This window comes from Schistocerca gregaria, chromosome 1 (assembly GCF_023897955.1).
Source record: "Schistocerca gregaria isolate iqSchGreg1 chromosome 1, iqSchGreg1.2, whole genome shotgun sequence".
Classification (NCBI taxonomy): Eukaryota; Metazoa; Arthropoda; class Insecta; order Orthoptera; family Acrididae; genus Schistocerca; species Schistocerca gregaria.
In genome coordinates, this window is record NC_064920.1 from 1,075,720,473 (window position 1) to 1,075,744,397 (window position 23,925).

The window sequence follows — 23,925 nt, forward strand, 5'->3', positions numbered from 1 at the left end:
CAGATTCCATATTCTCCTAACAGTCATTGGATCTCGACCAACGTGAGCAGCAATATCGCGATACGATAATCCGCAATCGCGATAGGCTACAATCTGATCTTTATCAAAGTCATAAACGTGATGGTACGCATTTCCCCTCCTTACACGAGGCATCACAACAACGTTTCAGCAGGCAACGCCGGTCAACTGCGGTTTGTGTATGAGAAATCGGTTTGAAACTTTCCTCATATCAGCACATTGTAGGTGTCGCCACCGGCGCCAACCTTGTGTGAATGCTCTGAGAAGCTAATCATTTGCATATCACAGCACTTCTTCCTGTCGGTTAAATGTCGCGTCTGTGGCACGTCATATTCGTGGTGTAGCAATTTTAATGGCCAGTAGTGTATTTTAATTATGCATAAGAGAGGCCTCCGCAGTCTGTGACACTGAAACACGAAATCAAGTTTACTTTGCTTGCTTTCACTCTCTTATCTCGTGCGCTGTTACATTTTGGGACCACTCTGTGCACTCGCCTAGAAAAATCTCAGTCCAGAAAAGGGCTGTCAGACTGATCTGCAGTGTCAGTCCGCGAACTTCGTACAGGCCGTTGATTAGGAGTCTCGTAATTCTAAAACTCTGCCATTGCTATGCGTATATTTCATCACAGGCTTTGTCGTTGACAGTACCGATTCGCTCAGTAGAAACTGACTGCAGCATCAATTCGGTGACCAGTAGACAGAAAGACGATACCACTATTCACCAGGTTTCATTTTCTGTAGGCTTCCAGCAGAAATGAAAAAAAAAAAATTAGCGATAAACTCCAACTATTCAAATCCAAGATGAAAGCTTTTTTTGTGTCACGCTCCTTTTATTCTGTACAGGAACTTGTCACTGTAGCTGAGTGCTTTTCTCCTTATTGTGATATGTAAGTCCCACAGTGCTCAGAGCCATAGATACATTTGCAAAGAAGTAGCCCAATCGAGTAATTCTCACTGATCAGATCTCTGCACCTGGCTTGTCCGCTCATAATGTAATACTGATGACTTACGCATTGTAGGGCTGTTAGTGGCACCAAAGTCAGTGTCCAGTTCCTTGCGAATAAGACAGAAACTGAAATTGAGGGTAGCAAAGCTAAAGCTCCAATTTCAAATGTTACTTTACAAAGGAAAACCCAGGAGATTTGCCCCAGTTTAATCCTTGTACTTCTGAAAAGATGAATGAAAGAAAAAATAGTGTCAGTGGTGCTGAGAAATAGCTGAAATCGTTAAAATTGAACAAGTCCCAGAGCCCGATAAAATCCCTGTCAGATTTTATACTGAATTTGCGATTGTGTTAGCCCCTCTTCTAACAATAATCTGTCGTAGAGCCCTCGAATAAAAGAGCCGTGGCCAGTTCTGGAAAAGAAGCACATGTCACACTGGTGTAAAGGGAGAGTGGTAGAAGTGATCCACAAAACTACCGTCCAATATCCTTGGCATCGACTTCTTGTGGAGTCCTAGAACAAATGCAGAGCTCAAATATAATGAGGTCTCTCGAACAGAATGATCTCCTCAATACAAACCAGGGTGGATTGCGAAAACATCGATCATGTGAAACCCAACTTGCACTTTTCTCACATGACATACTGACAGCTTTGGATTAAGGCATTCAGGTATCAAGCGAAATCTGTGACTGGATTGAAGACTTTTTGGTAGACAGGGCGCAGTATGTTATCTTGGATGGAGACTCATAGTAAGATGTAGAAGGAACTTTATGTTTATCCAAAGGAAGCATGCTGGGACCCATGCTGTTCGTGTTGTATACTAATGACCTTGCAGGCAATATTAGTAGTAACATCAGACTTTGGATTATGCAGTTATCTATAATGAAGTACTATCTGAAGGATGCTGTTCGTGTTGTATACTAATGACCTTGCAGGCAATATTAGTAGTAACATCAGACTTTGGATTATGCAGTTATCTATAATGAAATACTATCTGAAGGATGCTGTTCGTGTTGTATACTAATGACCTTGCAGGCAATATTAGTAGTAACATCAGACTTTGGATTATGCAGTTATCTATAATGAAGTACTATCTGAAGGAAGTTGCATAAATATTCAGTTAGACATTAATCAGGTTTCAACATGGTGCAAAGATTGACAACTTGCTTTAAATGTTCAGAAACGCAAAACAGTGCATTTCACAAAACGAAGAAACGTAGTATCCTATGACTAGCAAAGCTGGCATACTGTGCTTACTTTCATTCAATAATGTCACATGGGATTATTTTTTGGGGTAATTCATCAAGCCAAGCTAAAGTTTTCCGGGCACAAAAACGTACAGTAAGAGTTATATGTGGTGTGAACTCAAGAAGATTTTGCAGAAGCCTGTTTAGGGAACTAGAGAAATTAACTACTACTTCCCACTATATTTATTTAATAATGAAATTTGTCATTAAAAATATATCGCTTTTGCAAACCAACAGCTCAATTCATGGAATCAATACTAGAAATAATAGTAATCTTCACAAGGATTTAAAGTCAGTTAGTCTTGTACAAAAAGGTGTGCATTATTCAGGAACACACATTTTCAGTAACTTGCCAGCAGCCATAAAAAGCCCAAAAACCAATGAAATGGTGCAGAAGTTAAATTGTACTTACACACACACACATATTTACAATGTGTGTGTGTGTGTGTGTGTGTGTGTGTGTGTGTGTGTGTAAGTACAATCTAACTTCTGCACCATTTCAGTGCAGTAATGTGTTCATTGTAAGTAAGTATTATAGTAGTTGTATTACACGTTTATTACCTTATAAATACATAAAAAACTTGTTTATTTTAAATTAAATGCATTAGTATTTGTAAAATGACTCTTTCATATAGTGTTCATTAAAAAATGACGATCATTCCATTTGGGATCTGTGGAATGGTACATTAGCTTATTTGCTTTAGTTGTAAATATTTGTCATGTATTGCTGTTTTTCTGACATGTTCTACATCCTGGAGGACCTCCTCACTACGGAACAAATGGAATGAAAGTAAATGTAATCTAATCTAATCTAAACTATAAAGTCAATGAGTCACTGCTGGAATCAGACAACTCATACAAATACCTGGGGGAACACTGTAGGGATATGAAATGGAATGATCACACAGGCTCTATCTTGGGTAAAGCAGGTGGTAGACTTAACTTCGGTTTATTGGTAGATTACCAGGGAAGTGCAATCAGTCTACAAAGGAGATTGCTTGCAAATCACTCATGCGACCAATCCTAGAATATTGTCCAACTGTTGTATGGCCTGTAGCAAATAGGCCTAACAGGGCATATTGAACGTATACAGAGAAGAGCAACACGAATGTACTCAGGTGTGTTCAATCCGTGGGAGAGTGTTACAGAGACACCAAAGGAACTGCACTGAAAGTCTCTACAAGATGGACGTAAACTATACCGAGAAAATCTGTTAACAAAGTTACAAGAACTGGCTTCAAATGATGACTAGGAATATACAGGGTTATTCTAAATGATGGATCAATTTTCAAAAATTCGTAAGTATTGAAGTACAAATCCAAAATGAACAAACTTTATACCAATGAAAAGAGTAATTTTCAAAATGTCGGTGGGCGGCAGCGGTTGGGTACTGATGTTCTTAGAAGTGGCCAGTGGAGTTCGTGCGGCAATAGAGCTGTCATTCCGTTTCACTGTCAGTTCTGAGTGAAATGGCGACTGTGGAGCACAGGATTTTCTGCGTTCTTGAGGTCGCAAAAAGTGAGTCGCAGATTGCAGTGCAGCGGGCATTTCGTACCAAATTCGGATTCAAAGTGTTAGCCGTTGGATTGAGCAATTTAAACAGACTGGGAGTGTGTGCAGAGGAAAAAGCACAGGCCGACTGCGTGTGTCAGAATAGATGTCCGACGGATTCAAGAAAGTTTTGTACGCACTCCCAGTAAGTCTACTAATAGAGCCAGTCGAGAGCTTGGAATACCCCAATCAACTGTATGGAAAGTCCTGTGACGGCGTTTGCTGTACAAGCCCTACCGATTACGAATTTTCCAGGCTCTCAACCCCAATGACAAACGGAAGCGTCTCGCATTTTGTGGTTATGTGCTAGCAAAGATGGAGGTTGATGCATTTTTACAGCATGTCATTTTTAGCAATGAAGCGACGTTCCACCTTCGTGGAAAAGTCAACAGACACAATGTTCACATATGGGGTTTGGAAAATCCACATTCACCATTGCAATATGAAAGATACTCTGAAGACCATCGTGTTCTGTGCCGTATCCTGTGCAAAGGTTTATAAACCATTTTTCTTTGTGGAAAGAACTCTAACGGGACTCACATACATGGACATGTTGTAAGAATGGCTGTTCCCTCACGTTATCGAAGATTCCCAGGACTTCATTTTCCAACAGGATGGAGCTCCGCCCCATTGGCGCCTTGATGTACATGGCTTTTTGAATGACTCCGTTCCTCAGTGCTGGGTCGATCACATGGAACTTGAGGACCTGGCTTTGCACTTCTGGCCACCGAGACCTCCTGATCTCACAACCTGCGACTATTTCTTATGAGGTTATGTGGAGAAAGCTGTTTACGTCCCGCCTCTACTAACCACTCTGAACGATCTGCAGAACCGGATCACTGCTGTCGTGCACTCAGTAACAGCAGATACGCTTTCGCGTGTGTAGGACGAGTTTGGCTACCGCGTCAATGTTTGCCATACAGCCAATGGTGGCCACATGGAACTTTTATAATGTTTATCACATTTTTAGTTAATCAACAATTATTAAAAACTAATTAATTACAAATTGTTCCAAATTATTAAATTTATTAAATTGATATCAAACATTATGAAAAGAAACTTTGAAACTTCCTCTTTTCATTGGTATAAAGCTTGTTCATTTTGGATTTGTACTTGAATAAATACGAAGTTTTGAAAATGGGTCCACCATTTAGAATAACCCTGTATTTAAAAAAGCAGATAAAAATCCGTCTGTCACCTCCCTAAGAGAAAGTCTCCACTCCTTCCAATCTGATTATGAAAACACAGACCAGATGTGGTTTAAATTCAAAGAAACAAAATCTACAACATTTAAGAGGAATACACGAAATCAATATATATTACAAAAGTATGCGTACAATGTGGGTGCCGCTAAAACTTAGAAATGAGTCCCAGGACGATCAAGGGAGTTACATGGTGTCACAGCCCTCTATCACCATCCATGAAGAAGGTTCTCGTTTTTACCTGAATGACGTGCTTTTGAAGATATAAGGGCTGAGAAGTTTTGTCCTCTAGAAATTTATACAACATTCCAGAACATTCGAGGGTATTCGAGAACTTTCCAGGACATTCTAGAGTATTCGAAAACATTCCACGACATTCCAGAATGTTCCGGAATGTTACACAATGATCCGAGATCTTCTGGAATGTTCGAGAATAGTCTGGGACATTCGGGCAGATTCCAGCATGTTCGGGAACATCCTGGAACATCACAGATCATAGTGGAACATTCCAGAACACTGTCGAATGTTGTGCAATGTTCTGCAACATTGTGGACCATTCGGAGCCTTTTTGGTATCTTCAGTTGAAACTTCCGGACTGAGAGGTCGTGGCCGATGTATAAAATTTCCACCTAACGTTTCGTCTCCATCTGCGGGAGACATCTTCTGAGGTCGTCCGGCTACTGCCACTGAGGCCTTTTTTTTTTTTTTTTTTTTTTTTTATAGAAAGAGATGGGGCCCCTCCACGCCCGTACCAACGTGGTGACCAAACCAAAAGTTCTACTGTCACCTCCGTAAACATGTTAGTTATCTAGTAAGTGGATCACGGGATGCTGGGCTGTGATGTTATCCGTGCGACTGGGTAAGAACACGCATTAACACGGTCCATCAGGTGATAGATAGTGGACGAAACGTGAGTGGGGGTAGCGATTTGAAGAGCAGAGGGAAGAAAGTGCCATGGCTCGTGCCGTGGGAAAAAACCTCTGCGACAGTGGGATGGGTAGTAAGAGCAGTAGTGGCTTACTAGCTGCGATAGCTCATGCAAGGTTGGATTTGTTAGTATAGGTATCACGCATCATTACCGTGGCAAGCGATGGCGATGTGTCCCAGTTGCTGCAGCTGCTACATTCCTGGAACAGTCAAGATCGTTATACAGTAGTGGGAGATCAGCCGTAGATCATCTCACTGTGTGGGGAATGTGTGGAACTTGTTTGCATGCAGTGTACGGTACGGCTTCCCTGTGTGGTGCCAGTTATTCGGCAGTGTTTTTCAGCTGGATATCCAGTAATGGCGTCTGATTAACAGGGGCTCGCCTGTGCCGTTATGTTTGCGTATGTTTGGCCATAGATGTTATGTCCTTAGAAGTATGTCTTTTGGTCTTTTATGTTTCCATCTGTGGTTGTGGACGTAGTTCCCCAGATTCAGAATAAACGGGTTTTGCGAATGTCTGGAGTTTCTGTATAGTCTTGTGGTGAGTTTGTGGATTACCTCCGTGAGAGTCTTAAGTCGGTATTCCCGGTGAAGGTCCGTGATGTTTGTGCATCGTGGAGCATTGCTTATGATTTTGAGTACTTTGTTTTGTATGAGTTGCAGACGGCGCAGTGTATCCCCAGACAGGGGCTGCGTACGTCATCAGGGGTCTAATAAGTGTTATGTACATGGACCTAGACACCCTCCTGTTCAGTGTGCTACGCCTGTTAAGCATACGATAGAGCTGTTTGAGCCTCGCGCTAGCTCGGTTGGTCATGTGTTGTATGTGGTCCCCCCAGAGTAATTTCCGGTCCAGCCAGACACCGAGGTATTTGACTTTCTAGCGGAAACGTATTGGACGTGCATGTAGAGTTATTCGTCTGCAGTAGCGGTGTTTGCGCAGTTGCTTCGGTCTTCTAGTGAACGGAACGGCTTCGCACTTGTCGACGTTTACTCTAACACGCCATTTCTCCAACCAAGGCTCAGCCTGTAGGCGTGACGTAATGTTTCCAGGTACTCTCGCATTTATAGAGTGAATAGAGGGCACCACGATTCGTATCGTGATGCCAGCGGTATGCCTATCTTTGAAAGGCGTCATCATTCTCGATTAGGAGTAATCGATTGTCATTCTGTGGCGCAACGTCGACACCCATATTTTGTCTAACTTTAAAACTTCCACTTTTCTATTAAAATTGTTATGGTGTTTGTGAATATCTATTGCGTCTCTATATATGCACGGATCATAATGGGATGTTCGCTCTAGAACGCTTGTCTCATTAAATTTAATTTCGTGGTTTCCATCTCGAAAAACATGCTCAGCTACGGCTGATTTTTTGATGTGTCCTAAGCGACAGTTTCTTTTATGTTCGGCTAAGCGGGTGTTTACACTTCTTTTCGTTGTTCCAATATATACTTGTCCACAACTGTATGGAATTTTGTATACCCCTGGTGTTACTAGGGGGTGTCGGGCGTCTTTTGCAGTTCTTAAATATTCCTTAATCTTCTTGGTGGGTCTGAAGATTGTTTCGATCCCATACTTGGCCAGAACTTTCCCGATACGGTCCGTGACTTTATTAATGAACCGTAGGAAAACTTTTCCAGTACGTGAGCGTTGTTGCTCTAGACTTGTGGTTTCTTTTTTTCTTTGAAGGAGGGCTTGGCCAATTTCCTTGCTGGTATATGCGTTTTTCATAAAGGCTGACCGTAAGTGATTTAGTTCATCTTGTAAGTAAACCAGCTCGCAGATTCGAAGATCTCCATAAATACATTGGCAACAGCTGGGCTGAGAGGGCTTCCCATCGCCACCCCGTCGATCTGTTCGTAAAACTCGTTGTTATACTTGAAATAAGTTGTCGTCAGGCAGTGTTTAAATAAAGCCATTATGTCAGTCGTGGTAAAAGAGGACTTCTTTCCGTGTCACTCCAATCAACACTAACAGAGATGAAATCGATTTTTTTTCCATCCAGGGACAAATCTATCACAATATGGGATCATTACTACCAGTACCCAAGGAAGACATACATTTCAGCAGGTATATTTAATCGGAAATGAAGAAAAAGAAATTGATCAACGGTGCACAAACACCAGCCGATTGAGGCGAGTAGTAGCCCAGGATGTACAGAGGATCTTACACAAATACTATCAACTGATTCACATATTCAAAACGGTACTAGGCCAAATGATTTCTGATGACTATAAAGTTATAATTCGAGCCGACAAAAGACCACATGGAGAACATGAATGTCGATTTATAGCGTGTCAGATAGACGAAGTCGCCATCGTAATTGAGGACAATGAAAACACAAGCCATAATATAATTGTACAAGAAGAAGAAGAGGAGTACAACGCATTGCAGAGAAACACCGTTCATATGATGCCCTCCAATATCTATTAATATCTCTGCACGGAGAAGAAGGATATCATTTTAATGTGAAACAAATGGAACCTGAAACATGCATAGAAACAAACAGAAAGGTCACTTCGAAGGAGTTCACTGCTTAATGATCAGAGGCAATGAAACATATAATCACATTCTCAACAGTCGCCATCTATTCCAACAAATCCTGGTAGATACGTATGCAGAAATAAAAGTGGAATAGATGCTTTACATAAGACTGAATCAGAAGAAACTACCCACAAATAATACATCCACCTTCGAGACGCAATCATATATGACGGAAACATCAACGACATTGGAGCAATGGTAGCATTACCATCACCATACATACGAAGTCCAATACACATTACCAATACACTCAAGATGCCACGATGTACTAAAGAAAATATGGACTACCTAACCTCATAACATTCACATGCAACTCATCATGGCCGGAAATCAAAGAACAACTAAGTGTAGCGGAACTACTGTTTGGGACAGAAAAAGTCAGTTTTGGTGCAATATTTCTGAGCACGCAAGTTACAGCCAGGCGCAGGCCTGTTTACACTGAGTTATGGTTCAAATGGCTCTCAGCACTATGGGACTTAAAATCGATGGTCATCGGTCCCCTAGAACTTAGAACTACTTAAACCTAACTAACCTAAGGACATCACACAAAATCCAGCCATCACGAGGCAGAGAAAATCCCTGGCCCCGCCGGGAGCTGAGTCATGCTCACCAGCAGTTGCGAAATAAAGTAGAGGCCACAGGGGCGTAGAACTACCGGAAAAACACACACAGCGGCTTGCATGGTGCATGTAACAGGCAGAAGGGGCTCACTGGCCAACATAAATGTTATGAGTATGTGACATGGAGTGGAACATTTAGCAAAACAGCATTCAAATGCGACAGCTCTCCTGGATGGCGGGGCATGTCACACCACTGGTTAAACGCAGCAGCAGATGGGGTTCCAGAGTTCCAGTCCACGGCAAGTTGCTGGTTCGACCCTCTGAGGTCAACGCAGGGTCTGCAGCCAGCCAGCGGCGGTCCACGCCACAGCTCGCTACAGTGGGCAGACTTAATGGCTCCCAATACACGCCGGAGGCATCCCGAGGCGAGGGGCGCAGATTCGGATGTCAGATTGCAAGCGCTTGTTGTTGCCCGCAATCCGAACCACGACAGCGAAGAAGCGTGCAGCGAGCCACCTGCGGCTCCCAGCGAGTGGCGCTGAGGCGGCAGGGAAAGGCCGCTGAGTCAACTGTCGGCGCATCCTGACGTCGCGACCGTACAAGGCTGACACACAGCAGTGCGTGCACGGGTCGCTGAGGCAGCCATTCCACGCCAAGCAGTGAGCAATGTGGCGTCCTCAGCATTGCGGGACCTGGTGACAGAGACCGAGGGGAAAGCGGCACTGTTTTTGGAAACAATAAATCACTTGGAAAGCTCGGACGAGGCTTCATATGGTGTCTTCTACCTCTTCCCGTTACATTCGGTGTCAGAAGTTGCTACTACATAAGATACGGACAAGACCCATGCGTCGATACGACATAATAGCCCGAGTTTTGTGACCAAAACAAATTAGATTTACTGAAGTCATCACAAAATACAACATCTTTCGAATGATTAGATGCTGGGTGTACACAATCGAATGGGAAAAACTGGCAGCGGGCTCACTCACACAATCTCATATGACTACCCGAGAGTACATTCCACAGATATCGACAAAACCCATCCAAGATGAGCTTTCCAATCAACAAGAAGATCCGGAGCTGTACGATATAGTAGCGAAAAACATGATTCACACACCATGTGGGCCATTAAACCCCAATTCGCCATGTATGAGTGATGGAAAATGTACAGATAAATACCCAAAAACATACTTGGACAACATACAAACCAGAGTTGATGGCTACCCCAAATATAAAAGACGATCACTGGAAAACAGTGGATTCACAGCAAAAATACTAATACGATGCAGCGACGAACTGGAAATATGTAATCAGTGGGTAGCACCGTATAACACACTACTTTCCAAAATGTACCAAGCACTTATAAAAGACGAATACTGCAGTTCAGTTAAACCTGTCAAATATGCCTGTAAGTATATGAACAAGGCAGTGACATGGGAGTATTTCATATAGGCGCAGGAAGGGAATAACACCCTATAAGAACCTCATGTACCAATCCCGAAGATACATCAACTTTAATGAAGCAGCGTGGCGTATTTTCGGTTTTCGCATACACGAATGCGAACCAGCTGTGCAGCATCTAGCAGTACATTTGAAGAAAGGACAGGGAGCTTAGTTCATAAAAAATACAGACAGAAAAATATGACGAAAACAAGTAATTACATCAGAAGATCACCAAGGGATCATGAAAACTGGTGCACTAAGCCAACTGTACATCGTACAACCGAACAGCATCGAATGTTGCTATCTTCAGAAGTTGCTACACGAAATAAATGGACAAACACGTTTCACGAATCTCAAGACTGTTGACGGTTAGCTATGCCACACGTACAGAGAAACATATCAGCGCTTAGGACTACAGGGAAACGACAACCACTGGGAATTAACACGACAAGAAGCCTCGCTCACACTCTCAGTTGAACAATTGGGAGACTTGTTCGCCATAATTTTAACAGCATGTAACCCATTGAGTCCAAAACATCTATTGGACTTCTTCGAAGAGAGTACCAAATCCGACACGGTCATCACGAACTAACAATCGAATTCAACGACATCTTCAGTGAAACAGTCATAGTCCAGAAGATAAATGTTTAGCAATAAACAATCAGGCTTTAGTACAACTTGGGATGCAAGCACCACGAAAAGATACTATCAGTATGCTAAACTTCGCAATTACAAAGGAAAAAGCCACGACATCAACGAGTTATTTCTATACATTGTTCACAACAGACCACTTCTTAGTGCCAATGAAAAGGAAATTTAGAACGTTATCATGGACTAGATCGACAGCAACACTGGCGGAATTATTTACTTGGACGCACTAGGAGGCACCGGGAAACGCTTCTAACAAATGTTTTGTTGGCGGAAATACGTGCTAAACAACACATCAGCAATGGCATCATCCGGCAACACTTATGGAGGGAAAACGAATTGCCCATTTCGCCCTACAACTAGCGTTGAATAGATCCGATGAACAATTCCCGGTATGTAGAACCTGAAGACCATATAGACGGGGTGAACTTCTAAGGCAAGCTAAAATTATCTTCTGGGACGAATGCACAATGGCACATAAAAAATCACTCAAAGACATGGACATAACATTACGAAACTTGCGGTGAAACTCTTAAATGATGGGAGGAGCTCTGCTCATACTCGGAGGAGATTTTCGACAAACACTTCCAGTAATCCCTAAGTCAACGGCCAGCAGAGATCAGTGCATGCTTTAAAAAATCACATCTGTAGCCACACATACAAATATTGTGACTAACAAAAAATATGAGAGTTGAACAGCACATTCTAACATTCTGTGTGGTGTCTGTTAGTTCTAAGTCGTGTCTCCCTACCACTTTCCAACAACGACACTCTGAGCGTGTTTATTAGGGAACTGACTAGTTTGAACCTGGGACCTGTTGCTGGTAAGGAGACGCCAGACCACACATGACATGTAGAGTTCAGAAGAGTTCAGTGAGACTACCGAAGATATAATCAAATACTTAATGATTTCAGCGCCAGCTCCACTGCACTCCCTACCACTTAATACTAACTAAATTTAGTGGAAGGGGTTCAAGGCTTTCCTATTCTTTAGTTACGTGGTAAAATAACGTCGAAAAAGCAGTTAAGTTTACCACTGGAATTTTTATTCTACTCACAAAACATTGTTTATAAATTGCACTATTGATAAAAGGAAATATTTTAATACAGAATGATAAAAACCAACTGCGTCCAACAAAAATGTGAACGAGCATTCCCTGAATGGGTTTCCGAGTTCAACAATGGATCCAAGGATGATCTATGTCATATCACATCTATAATCTAGGTTTAAGTTAAGTTTCATAAAAGAGAAAACTATCAAAATGGTCTACAGTGACACTCAATTATCTTTAATTATTTGTTTAACTTGTCGTACATTACAGTGGCTGATGTGGCTTCTCAATAATTACATAACAGAAAAATCATCGCGTTTCAGATTTTAACTTCAAGTAGCCAATGTGAATACCATGAGCTTTAATTGACGATCGACACTAGTATTACGCAAAAAGGGGATGTAACAATGAGACTTCTGCAGATCCGAGTGAAGCCTTATGCGCTCTTATGCGGCATCACGTGCATTCATTACCTTGTCGGTGGTTAGTCAGCGTTAGGCGGCGGCGGGCGGCGCAGCTCCACACAACTCGCCATCTCGGAAGCAACTCTTTCTAACTTCTCCTTACTACAGTTTACCGAAGTTGGTTTAATAGAAGCTATCTGGCTAAGTTTTCAACTGACCAATCAGGGTCTCAATGTTAACCTTACGTTCCGCTTACAAAAATTCTGTCTATCCAATACTATTCATGGTGGGGCAATACTTTTAACGTTTTCAACGTAACAGAGACGGTTTTTAACGTTTGCAACGTAACAGAGACGCGTATAGTATCACGCTGAAACTTGCAGCTGGTGTGGCCCTTTTAGTGTTATCGTAAGATCTATACTGTTCTTCTGGAGGGCTCTATCTTTTAACATGGGCTTGGGGGGGGGGGGGGGGGGGTGGTCTTGGCTGTCGGCCGGCTATGTGGGTGTCCGTCCCTTATCGTAGGGCCTTCTAGCTTAACACGGTTCTGCTCTCGGCTTCTGTTCTCGTTTCTCCCCTCGGAACTGCGTCTGTTTCACGGTGGGAAGGTATGACATGCATTTAGGAGTTCTTGTGCTAGTCTGTGGTATTCCATTTGCTCACTCGTTGATCGTATTACTTTGGTTAATTTAATGTCAGGATTTATTCGGAGCTTTGTGACATATTGCCGGATTTGCTATCATGTAAGGGTTTTCATGTAAGGCTTTGGATTTTCCTGACACCTTACAACATTTTGATCAACAACTTTCACAAATAGGTGAAAGCATATATTCCACTTCATACAACCCAAGAGTGATTTATGGAACACAGTCACTGCTCAATACGAACTTATAGATCAAACTTATCCAAACATTGTTCATAACTATACCAATCCCGACTGGCTATTTCAAAGGGCAAATCTGGTAACTAAAAATAATATTCCAGAATGAGATTTTCACTCTCCAGCGGAGTGTGCACTGATATGAAACTTCCTGGCAGATTAAAACTGTGTGCCCGACCGAGACTCGAACTCGGGACCTTTGCCTTTCGCGGGCAAGTGCTCTACCATCTGAGCTACCGAAGCACGACTCACGCCTGGTACTCACAGCTTTACTTCTGCCAGTATCCGTCTCCTACTTTCCAAACTTTACAGAAGCTCTCCTGCGAACCTTGCAGAACTAGCACTCCTGAAAGAGAGGATATTGCGGAGACATTGCTTAGCCACAGCCTGGGGGATGTTTCCAGAATGAGATTTTCACTCTGCAGCGAAGTGAAGCGAAGTGAAACTTCCTGGCAGATTAAAACTGTGTGTCCGACCGAGACTCGAACTCGGGACCTTTGCCTTTGGAAGGCAAGTGCTCTACCATCTGAGCTACCGAAGCACGACTCACGCCCGGTACTCACAGCTTTACTTCTGCCAGTATCCGTCTCCTACCTTCCAAACTTTACACAAGCTCTCCTGCGAAAAATATTGTGTGTCAGTTTAAGCACAGTCTTGTTTAATTTTTCTAAGGGGACGTTTCATATGTCGACCCTTAGCCGAGGATACCTCACCGGAATCTTCTGATTTTTTTCTTGTAGTTTGTTTAATTAGTGTAGATTTTGTTTATTGCTAGCGCGTGATTGTAGAGAGAACCTCCTTTGTAGTTGTAGTCTTTCATTGTTCTACAGTAAAAAGTTGTGGCATGCATGTAGAGGTGCACCAAGTATTTCGCAGCTGCGCTTGCAGTTAACTAGATATTATTTGCTATGTTAATGTGCTCTCTTATTTTTTCTCTTCAAATTGTGTTTTTCTGTGTTGTCGTGTGAAATATTGTGACAATAATGGCGTGTGAAAAACGTAATACTAGGCTACAAAGTAAACTGAGAAATGACAGTGAAGACGAAAGCAGTTTGTTAGTGCCACCGTGTAATGAATTAACTAATGTTCAAAGTAGTAATTTGGTAATTGTGCATATGGAAATGGAGCGGGCTGCAAATAATGGTGTAGGCAGTGAAACAATTGGTGAACAGGGAAGCATTATCGATCGATCGGTCGGCAACAGCTCGCGTCAGGAATCCGAAATGATAGGACACAATCTTGCAAATACTGTACATTCAGGTTTTGCGTCCTCACCGTTTTCTCAAATAAGTCAAGACACATTTTCTGCTTTTCAAACTGCGAATATTGCCGGTCCAAATACATTGCCGAATAGTACTGAGGAACATGTTTCAGACACCAGTGCATTGTTATTACAATTAATGCAACAAATGGGACAAAAGCTTCAAAAGTTAGACACAATGGAACAAAATCTTCAACAGTTAGACATAATGGAACAAAATCAGAGACAAACACAGCAGATGCTTCAAAAGTTAGACACAATGGAACAAAAGCTTCAAAAGTTGGACTCAGTGGAACATACTCTTGAACAAACACGTGAAGATTTAACTACTGAGTTACTTAAAATCGAATCGAAATGTCAAAAAGTCTGTAATGACGTAAAAACAGAAATTTGTGAGCATTTTCATCCTATTTTTTCGCGGCATGAAAATGCATTACAGAATCACGAATCAGCCATAAATGAACTGCAAACTATTGTTCATGAAAACCATGAGACCTTGCAAGCCAAAATTGACTCAGTTGCATCTACCGATTCGGTTACGCAACTTGCAAAAACTCAGCAAAACTTAAAGGACACAGTAGATACGATTTCAACACAAATGGACACTCTGAAATTTGGTTCAGAAAAACACACGGAGGAAATAAGTACACTATCGGAGAAAGTAGCCGAACTTTCGGATCAGTTCATTAACTTATCTGCAAAGGTAGATGATGATCTGAATGATACAGAAGAGTGCGAGCAAATTAGGAAATTCAAACAAAATCAGAATCAAATTAATACACAACACCAAAGAGAAATCCGGCAAGTACAAGATCAGCTGACACAGGTAATACAAGAATTCCGTATTTCAGAGGACACTCGCGCTCCAACACGGGAAGAGGAACTTACAAATACGGAAAAGCCACAAAATAATAACACAGGGCATTTCGGAAATTATGAAAGAAATTGGCAAGGTGCACTGAATTTTGAGATGGAACCGCCGACACGACGTAACAATGACCGATATGCTACCCGCCGACACGATGATTTTGAGTATAATCTGTTCATCACTGCACGTAAATTCAAAACATTTAAGAATTCTGGCAACGACATTCATCCACAAGCGTGGCTCCATCAATTCTCTCATTTTTTCCTCCCAACTGGACATTAGAGCACAGATTAGAATTTATGTGTGGCTACTTGGAGAATGAACCAGCTGTAAGAATGCGATCGGTCATTCACGATTGTCACAGTGAAGGAGAATTTTATGATGCCTTCCTCTCAGCATATTGGTCTCAAGCTATAGAAGACCGAGTAAAACATAGCATCATTATGATGAAACATTTCGAACAATCTGAATTATCCAGTCTTGTGAAATATTTCAAAGACATGTTACATAAGAATCAGTATCTTTCAAACCCATACAGCCCCTCAGAACTCATCCGCCTTCGCTTAATCAAATTACCTGAACATTTACGACTGATTATTTTAGCAGGACGATGCAAATAAGACATTGAAGCTTTTCAGGGACTGTTACAAGAACTGGAAATTGACACTGACACTCGCGGAACGCGAAAACAGGAGCACAACAATTACAGGTCACATCTGTCACAATTCCGCGATGACAGAAATAATACATGACAACGCTATTCGTACAACGTAAATCGTGACCAAAACAGACACCACCCATATGACAACCACTGGCAGAGTAATATTTACAGAGAAAGATCGCATTTCCGTAGTACTGAATATTACACAGACAATCATAGAAACAGACAACATGACAACCAGAACTATTATTATAACGGGAGACAGAATAATTTAAGACGCAACGGTCCAGCACGCAGTTACGATTCAGGGAGAAATTCTCCACCACGTGACCGACAAGGAAGAAATTACAGAAATTACCGACATGACGACAGACTATATTATCGTAACGACAGACCTGAATGTCATCAGAACTGGCGGGATTCAAACAGAGCTGGGCCCTCTGGGCAAGGTGAATTTATAGAAGTTAGGTCTCCTAATCCCAATAACGACGCACGCCAACAAAGAGGCAGACAATGACTCGCGCCGCAGGCAGCCGCGTACACCGGCTGGCTCAGAGAAAAATAACATAGACGCTAACCTTGAGAAAAATTCCAGTATTCTTTACCGACGTATACCACATGATAATTGCGTTGAAGTTGAAACTCTGCGTACTAGGAAGAGTAAAGGTATACACCACATTTCACATGTAAAACCGTTTATTGAAAGATAATCTGCTTTTTAACTTTGATTTGCCATAAAGCTGTTCACTTCACATTACCAGTATGCTTCGTCAGACTTATAAACTGTTAATATGCAACAATGTTTGAAGTTTACTATCCAGTCTAGAACCTACGGAACATATTTAGACAGTATTTACGAGTGCATTGATATAGTGAACGGACGTCACAGTGTTATTGTGTGTGTACATTCTTGCTTGTTACTTGCATGATTACGTAACGACTATAAGGCTTACATACTTAGAACATTTACCAGTACTGCTAATGAGATTTTAATGCAACATTTTGGTTTACTTGAAAATATATTCTATATTTGAAGTACATTCGGTGGGATTAAAGATGACTTAGCATTTGGTTTCTCTGATAGCTACACGATTATATCACGACACTAATAATATGTGACACGATTTACATTGCTGCTTTTGCGGTGTATCTGTTTTATATCTGCACAGTTTCTCTGTATTATTCTGGAAAGTAAAACATGTTTTAGTAGTAACTTTTGTGGTATAGCTACAATGAGACAGCCTTTATCGTAGCACAACAATACGTTACATTATAGTACTTTCTTGATCACGGTAAGGTACGTAATAACTACGATATCTATACGAAAGCATTTCACTTTCGTTTGTGATGAGGTAAGTACATTGAGTTCAGCAGAACTTTTCTTACAGAGGACGATAACTACGACAGTTCCACAGAATTATCTTACAGCAAAACGCACATTTAGCCCTACAGGGCACGCATTTGAGTGATTAATTTGGTACTTAAACCATTTAATTTTCAAGATTGTTTAATTACAAAGAAAGTTTTTCGTGATACATTTCATTCCATTGCAGTAATCTGTAACACCTGAGGGTATAATTACATTAATCCTCAGGGGGGTACACGCTTACTTTGTGTGTCATGTGTTTGGCAAGCACAAGGAGCCTTAGCTAATATGGTATTTGCTTATACAATTTCACACATCGGTACCATATTTCTCCAACACAGAATTACACAGCTATCTGATTATTTGATAGAGAAACAAACATCTTTTTACTACGACAGTGACACATGTTTACGCAATTACGCAGTTGGATAACTTCACACCTAAGAAATTGTATTTTGTCTGTACTTTGTGAACTGTTCATACTTTTTCGGAACCATTGTGATACTATGAGAGCTTTGAATGACGTATTTGGTATGGGATCATGATTTTTAAAGGACGTTTGAGGCAGATGACACTTTTGACATGAGCAGAGAATTTTTTTTAGGTTTTGAAATTATTGAAGGAAGCTATGACGTTTTTGAGATTTGACTGAGGTGTTATGATGTTATTATTATGACGACGATGTGAATTATGCTGCTGAGGTAGGTTTATGATCAATAAGCTGATGCTATATGAGTTATTTGATTATGCTACTTATCTGTTATGATGAAATATTGAAGAAGTGTCTACGAATATGTATATGTATAATAAGCTAAGGAATAATGAGTAGTGGTTAGGGACTCTGGTTTGTGAAAAAGGATGTTGGAAACCGAGAATCGTACTTTAAGAGTTATGAAATGTGTGTATATGCGTGAATGTATCACTATGCTGGCGAAAAAAAAAGTAGTGTACAGTGGAGAAAAACTATTTTTTGAAATAGGATGTGAACAATAGGATGAGAAAGCATGCTTGGATAGGATATTTTTGGTGGAAACAAATGTTGAGATATGACGAAAGATCTACAGAATGAAGTTTTGGGTTGGACTGCAGTACCAAATGTTATCCTGAAAACAAACCCTGTCCTTTCCTTTTGTGTTATCCCACTACGTGTTTGTGTACCCTTGTGTATTTATTTTCTTCCTGTCTCTGTGTACTGTTTCATAGAATTTTTTCTCTTCTAATACTAAGCTACATTCACTATGATGAGGAATAGTGTTATCCTCAAATATAATCTGCATTAATAACATGTTATTTACTTCATAAAGATGTTTACACATTAATTATTCTGTTTTGTTTTAATGCTCATGTGTGAAGTTTATGTTTCAAAAGTTATTCTGATCTTTATGCATGTACTTACGTCATAATTTTTGTAACACTGATGTGCATGTTTATTTCTATTCTTTTGTAAAGCCTGTTTTACTACAAATGTTATCTGTATTATTATGTTTTTAATGATGTATTTTGTACCTTTGTTATTGCATTCTTATGTTATAAAATTGTAATTGACACCAGTTCATCAAATTATTAACTTGTAAGTTACATTTCACTGCACACGTTTCTGTTGGTCATAGTATATGGACAATATGTGATAAGTAGGGACTGTTAGTGTTTGCACATGTGTTAATAATTCAGCAAGGGACTGGGTAAGAGCATTGCTGGTTCTAAGGACAATTCCAAAAACTTTGTGAATGCACAAGTGGTGGTTGATGGACTTGCTATATTCTCCGCAAGACTCTTCGATGGTGATTGTGCACCTGCACAGCCGCAACAGATGGCTGCTAGCTATCTCTACAAGGACTACAGTGGGTCTACACCTTTGATGACCCACCAATACCGTAATCTCTAACAAGACTACAGTGGTCTGCTCTGTGATGACCTACTTATCAATATTCTTCAACTTCGACTGACTCTGCTGTGGGTTTGCTCTGTTGTGGCCCATTACCTGTCTGCATGTCAAGAGTCAGCACTGTCTTTCCGTTGGAAGGACAACACTACTTCTTAAAGACTGCATGGAAATCCACTACTTCCGTGTGCATTCTCTTTTACTACTCAGACTTTGAGAAAAACACCGCAGTTTTACTTTGATGAATGATCAGGACTGTCTTTATGGACTGTGAGAAAATTTTAGCTTTTGACCAACATTGTATCGATAAGTGTGTGCATTTCATTTCTTTGTTGCTGTAACTATGAAAAAAAATTTCAAATCTGTATTGGCCACTGCACAAAACAATTTGTAAATTTTTTGTGGGGAGCATGGGGGCTATGTAAGTAGGCTGTTTAGGTTTTTTTATTGGTAACGCCACATAGCGCTCTGTATGAAAATCACTGGCTGTGCTGTCAGTGGCTGGTTGGCATTGTTGTAATACTCGCCATTGTAGTGTTGGGCAGCTGGATGTTAAGAGAGCGTAGTGTTGCGCAGTTGGAGGTCAGCCGCCAGCAGTGGTAGATGTGGAACGAGAGATGGCGGAGTTTTGAAATTTGTAGGACTGGATGTCATGAATTGCTAAATACATTATGACTTTTGAACACTAGGAAGGTAAATACATTGTTTGTTGTCTATCATAATCTTTCATTTGCTAACTATACCTATCAGTAGTTAGTGCCTTCCGTAGTTTGAATGTTTCATTTAGCTGGCAGTAGTGGCGCTCGCTGTATTGCAGTAGTTCGAGTAACGAAGATTTTTGGTGAGGTAAGCGATTTGTGAAAGGTATAGGTTAATGTTAGTCAGGGCCATTCTTTCGTAGGGATTTTTGATAGTCAGATTGCGTTGCGCTAAAAATATTGTGTGTCAGTTTAAGCAGAGTCTTGTATAATTTTTCTAAGGGGACGTTTCAGATGGTAATACGGAACGCCGCCCTGGATCCCAATGGCCTCGTATCACTAGCAGTCGAGATGACAGGCATGACAGCACATCCGCGTGGCTGTAACGGATCGCGCAGCCACGTCTCGATCCCTGAGTCAACAGATGGGGACGTTTACAAGACAACAATCATCTGTACGAACAGTTCGACGACGTTTGCACCAGCATCGACTATCAGCTCGGAGACGATGGCTGCGGTTACCCTTGACGCTGCATCACAGACAGGAGCGCCTGCGATGGTGTACTCAACGACGAACCTGGGTGCACGAATGGCAAAACATCATTTTTTTCGGATGAATCCAGGTTCTTTTTACAGCATCATGATGGTCGCATCCATGTCTGGCGACATCGTGGTGAACGCACATTGGAAGCGTGTATTCGTCATCTCCATATTGGCGTATCAACCGGCGTGATGGTATGGGGTGCCATTGGTTACACGTCTCGGTCGCTTCTTGTTCGCATTGACGTCACTTTGAACAGTGGACGTTACAATTGAGATGTGTTACGACCTGTGGCTGTACCCTTCATTCGATCCCTGCGAAACCTTCATTTCAGCAGGATAATGCACGGCCGCATGCTACAGGAACTGTACGGGCCTTTCTGGATACAGAAAATGTTCGACTGCTGCTCTGGCCAGCACATTCTCCAGATCTCTCACCAACTTAAAACGTCTGGTTAATGGTGGCCGAGCAACTGGCTTGTCGCAATACGCCAGCCACTACTCTTGATGAACTGTGGTATCGTGTTCAAGCTGCATGGGCAGCTGTACCCGTACAGGCCATCAAAGCTCTGTCTGACTCGATGTCCAGGCGTATCAAGGCCGTTATTACGGCCAGAGGTGGTTGTTCTGGCTACTGATTTCACAGGATCTATGTGCCCAAATTGCGTGAAAATGTAACAATATGTCAGTTCTAGTAAAATATATTTGTCCAATGAATGCCAGTTTCTCATCTGCATTTCATCTTTGTATAGCAATTTAAATGGCCATTAGTGTATATAAACGATTTTGGAGACAATCTGAGCAGCCGTCTTCGCTTGTTTGCAGATGACGCTGTCGTTTATCGACTAATAAAGTCATCAGAAGACCAAAACAAACTGCAAAACGATTTAGAAATGATATCTGAATGGTGCGAAAAGTGACAGTTGACCCTAAATAAGGAGACGTGTGAGGTCATCCACATGAGTGCTAATAGGAACTCATTAAACTTCGGTTACACGATAAATCAGTCTAATCTAAAACCTGTATTTCATCTAAATACCTTGGTATTACAATTACAAACAACTTAAATTGGAAGGAACACATAGAAAATGTTGTGGGGGAAGACTAAGCAAAGACTGCATTTTATTGGCATTACACTTAGAAAATGTAACAGACCTACTAAGTAGACTGCCTACACTACTGCTGCGTGGTGTGGGATCCTTACCAGACATGACTGACGGACTACACCGAAAAAGTCCAAAGAAAGGCAGCACGTTTTGTATTATCGCGAAATATGGTAGAGAGTATTACAGGAATGATACAGGATTTGCGCGGGACAGCATTAAAAGAAAGGCGTTTTTCGTTGCGACGGAATCTTCTCACGAAATTCCAATCAACAACTTTCTCCTCCGTATGCGAAAATAATTTGTGACACCGACATACATAGGGAGGAACGATCACCAAGATAAAATAAGGGAAATCAGAGCTCGTACGGAAAGATAAAGGTGTTCATTCTTTCGGCGCGCTATACAAGTTTGGAATAATAGAGAATTGTAAAGGTGGTTCGATGTACCCTCTGCCAGGCAATTAAATGTGATTTGCAGAGCATCCATGTAGATGTTGATGTAGATATAGATGATACACATAACAACTGAGAAGCAAAGAAAAAAGTATGGCAAATTGTAAAACACGCAAAATCTCCAAGCTTGGGGACGTTTAACAGAAACTCGAAATGTAGCGCCTAGTTCAATGGCAGATGCTTTTAATAGTTTACTCACCGAAATTCTGTGTCGAAGTCTTGCAGAGAGCCCAAAGAGATTCTGATCGTGTGGAAAGTACTTTAGTGACGAGACACGACCAATATCTTTATTGTGCAATAACAGTGGCGATGTTACTGTCGACAGTGTTACTAAAGTAGTTACTAAACACGATTTTCCGAAATTCCTTTACAAAATAAGACGAATAAATCTTCCAGAATCCGAATCAAGAACAGCTGTCAACACGTGTAACTTAGAAGTGGGTACCCTGCATGTAGCTAAGCAGTTGGAAACATTTCAGAAAGGCAAGGCTTCTGGTCTAGATTTGTACAAGTCATGTTCCTTTCAGTGTTCTGCTACAATAGGTCCATATTTAGCAATCATGTACAACAGCTCCCTCGTAGATAGATCCGAACCCTATGACTGCAAAGTTGCACAAGAAAGAAAATAGGAGTAACCCGCTGAATTACAGCGCTATAACCATGTTGACCTCTGGTCACGTGACGTTCAACTTCCTGTGCGCGACTGGGAGACCTCTGGCAAAATGCTGCCGCACTTTCAGTCATTTTCACTGAGTATTTAGTATGTTATATTACCTTATCTATCTTGTCCTTAAATTTTGTAGAGCAGTGTATGTATAAATAGCACCCAACCGCTGATAATCTTTGCACCTACAAACCACCACGCACCCGAGTTAGTTAGCCTGTTACAAATACAAAACTCAAGTATGATCAGCTGCCTTTCAAAAACATCTACGAGGGTAAAGAGTAGGCAAACCTACATCTACAGCTGAACTTGGATCTAAGTCAGTATTGCGCCTCACCGATATCTTTACTGATGAACTTACAAGGGCGAAAACCGTCGATTCCCTTAAAGAATCGGTGGTTGGTGCAAACGAAACGTTTTTTATGCATCCGGTAACCTTTAATACGGGGACCCAGGATACGACAGTATTACAGCGCAAAAGATCAGTTAGCTACTCCATCCACTACTACCCAAAATAACGGAACTTTTGGCCATTCTCTTACCTCCAGCATCTTCCCAACAGCCCGGAATTAGGGAATCATAAAACCATTATCCAAAAAGTAATCTACCAAAGACCTTATGGGTACAGGCCCAATTGCATTCTACCACAATTATCAACGTCTTTACATTATATAGTTCATGATAAGCTAACTAATTACTTAACCTCAAATAACCCTTTAGGTCAATAACAGTCAGGTTTCCGGAAAAGTCGGAGCACGACAACTGCTCTTATAAAAGTAACTGAAGAATTGAAACAGACTGTGGACAAACAAGAAGCTGCTATTACGTGATTTTTACATTTCAACAAAGCTTTAGACACTGTCCACTTTGATATTCAACTTCCTAAACGCGCAAGTCAAAATGTTTCTTCTAGTGCTGTATAAAGGTGCCATTTATAACTTACACCCCGCCAATGGCGTGTAACCATCGAAACGAAATGGTCATAATAGCAGAATATAGTATCAAGCG

At 41.3% G+C, this 23,925-nt stretch overlaps 1 protein-coding gene and 1 non-coding gene across 2 annotated transcripts in view; both read right to left on the bottom strand.

The window, feature by feature from the left end:
* Positions 1–23,925, bottom strand: part of LOC126281675 (serine/threonine-protein phosphatase 6 regulatory ankyrin repeat subunit A-like) — a 362,879-nt gene that overhangs the window by 324,723 nt on the left and 14,231 nt on the right. The window lies entirely within an intron of this gene.
* On the bottom strand, positions 13,887–13,961 carry Trnaw-cca (transfer RNA tryptophan (anticodon CCA)). The gene has a single exon. It is a non-coding gene; the product is annotated as a tRNA-Trp (tRNA).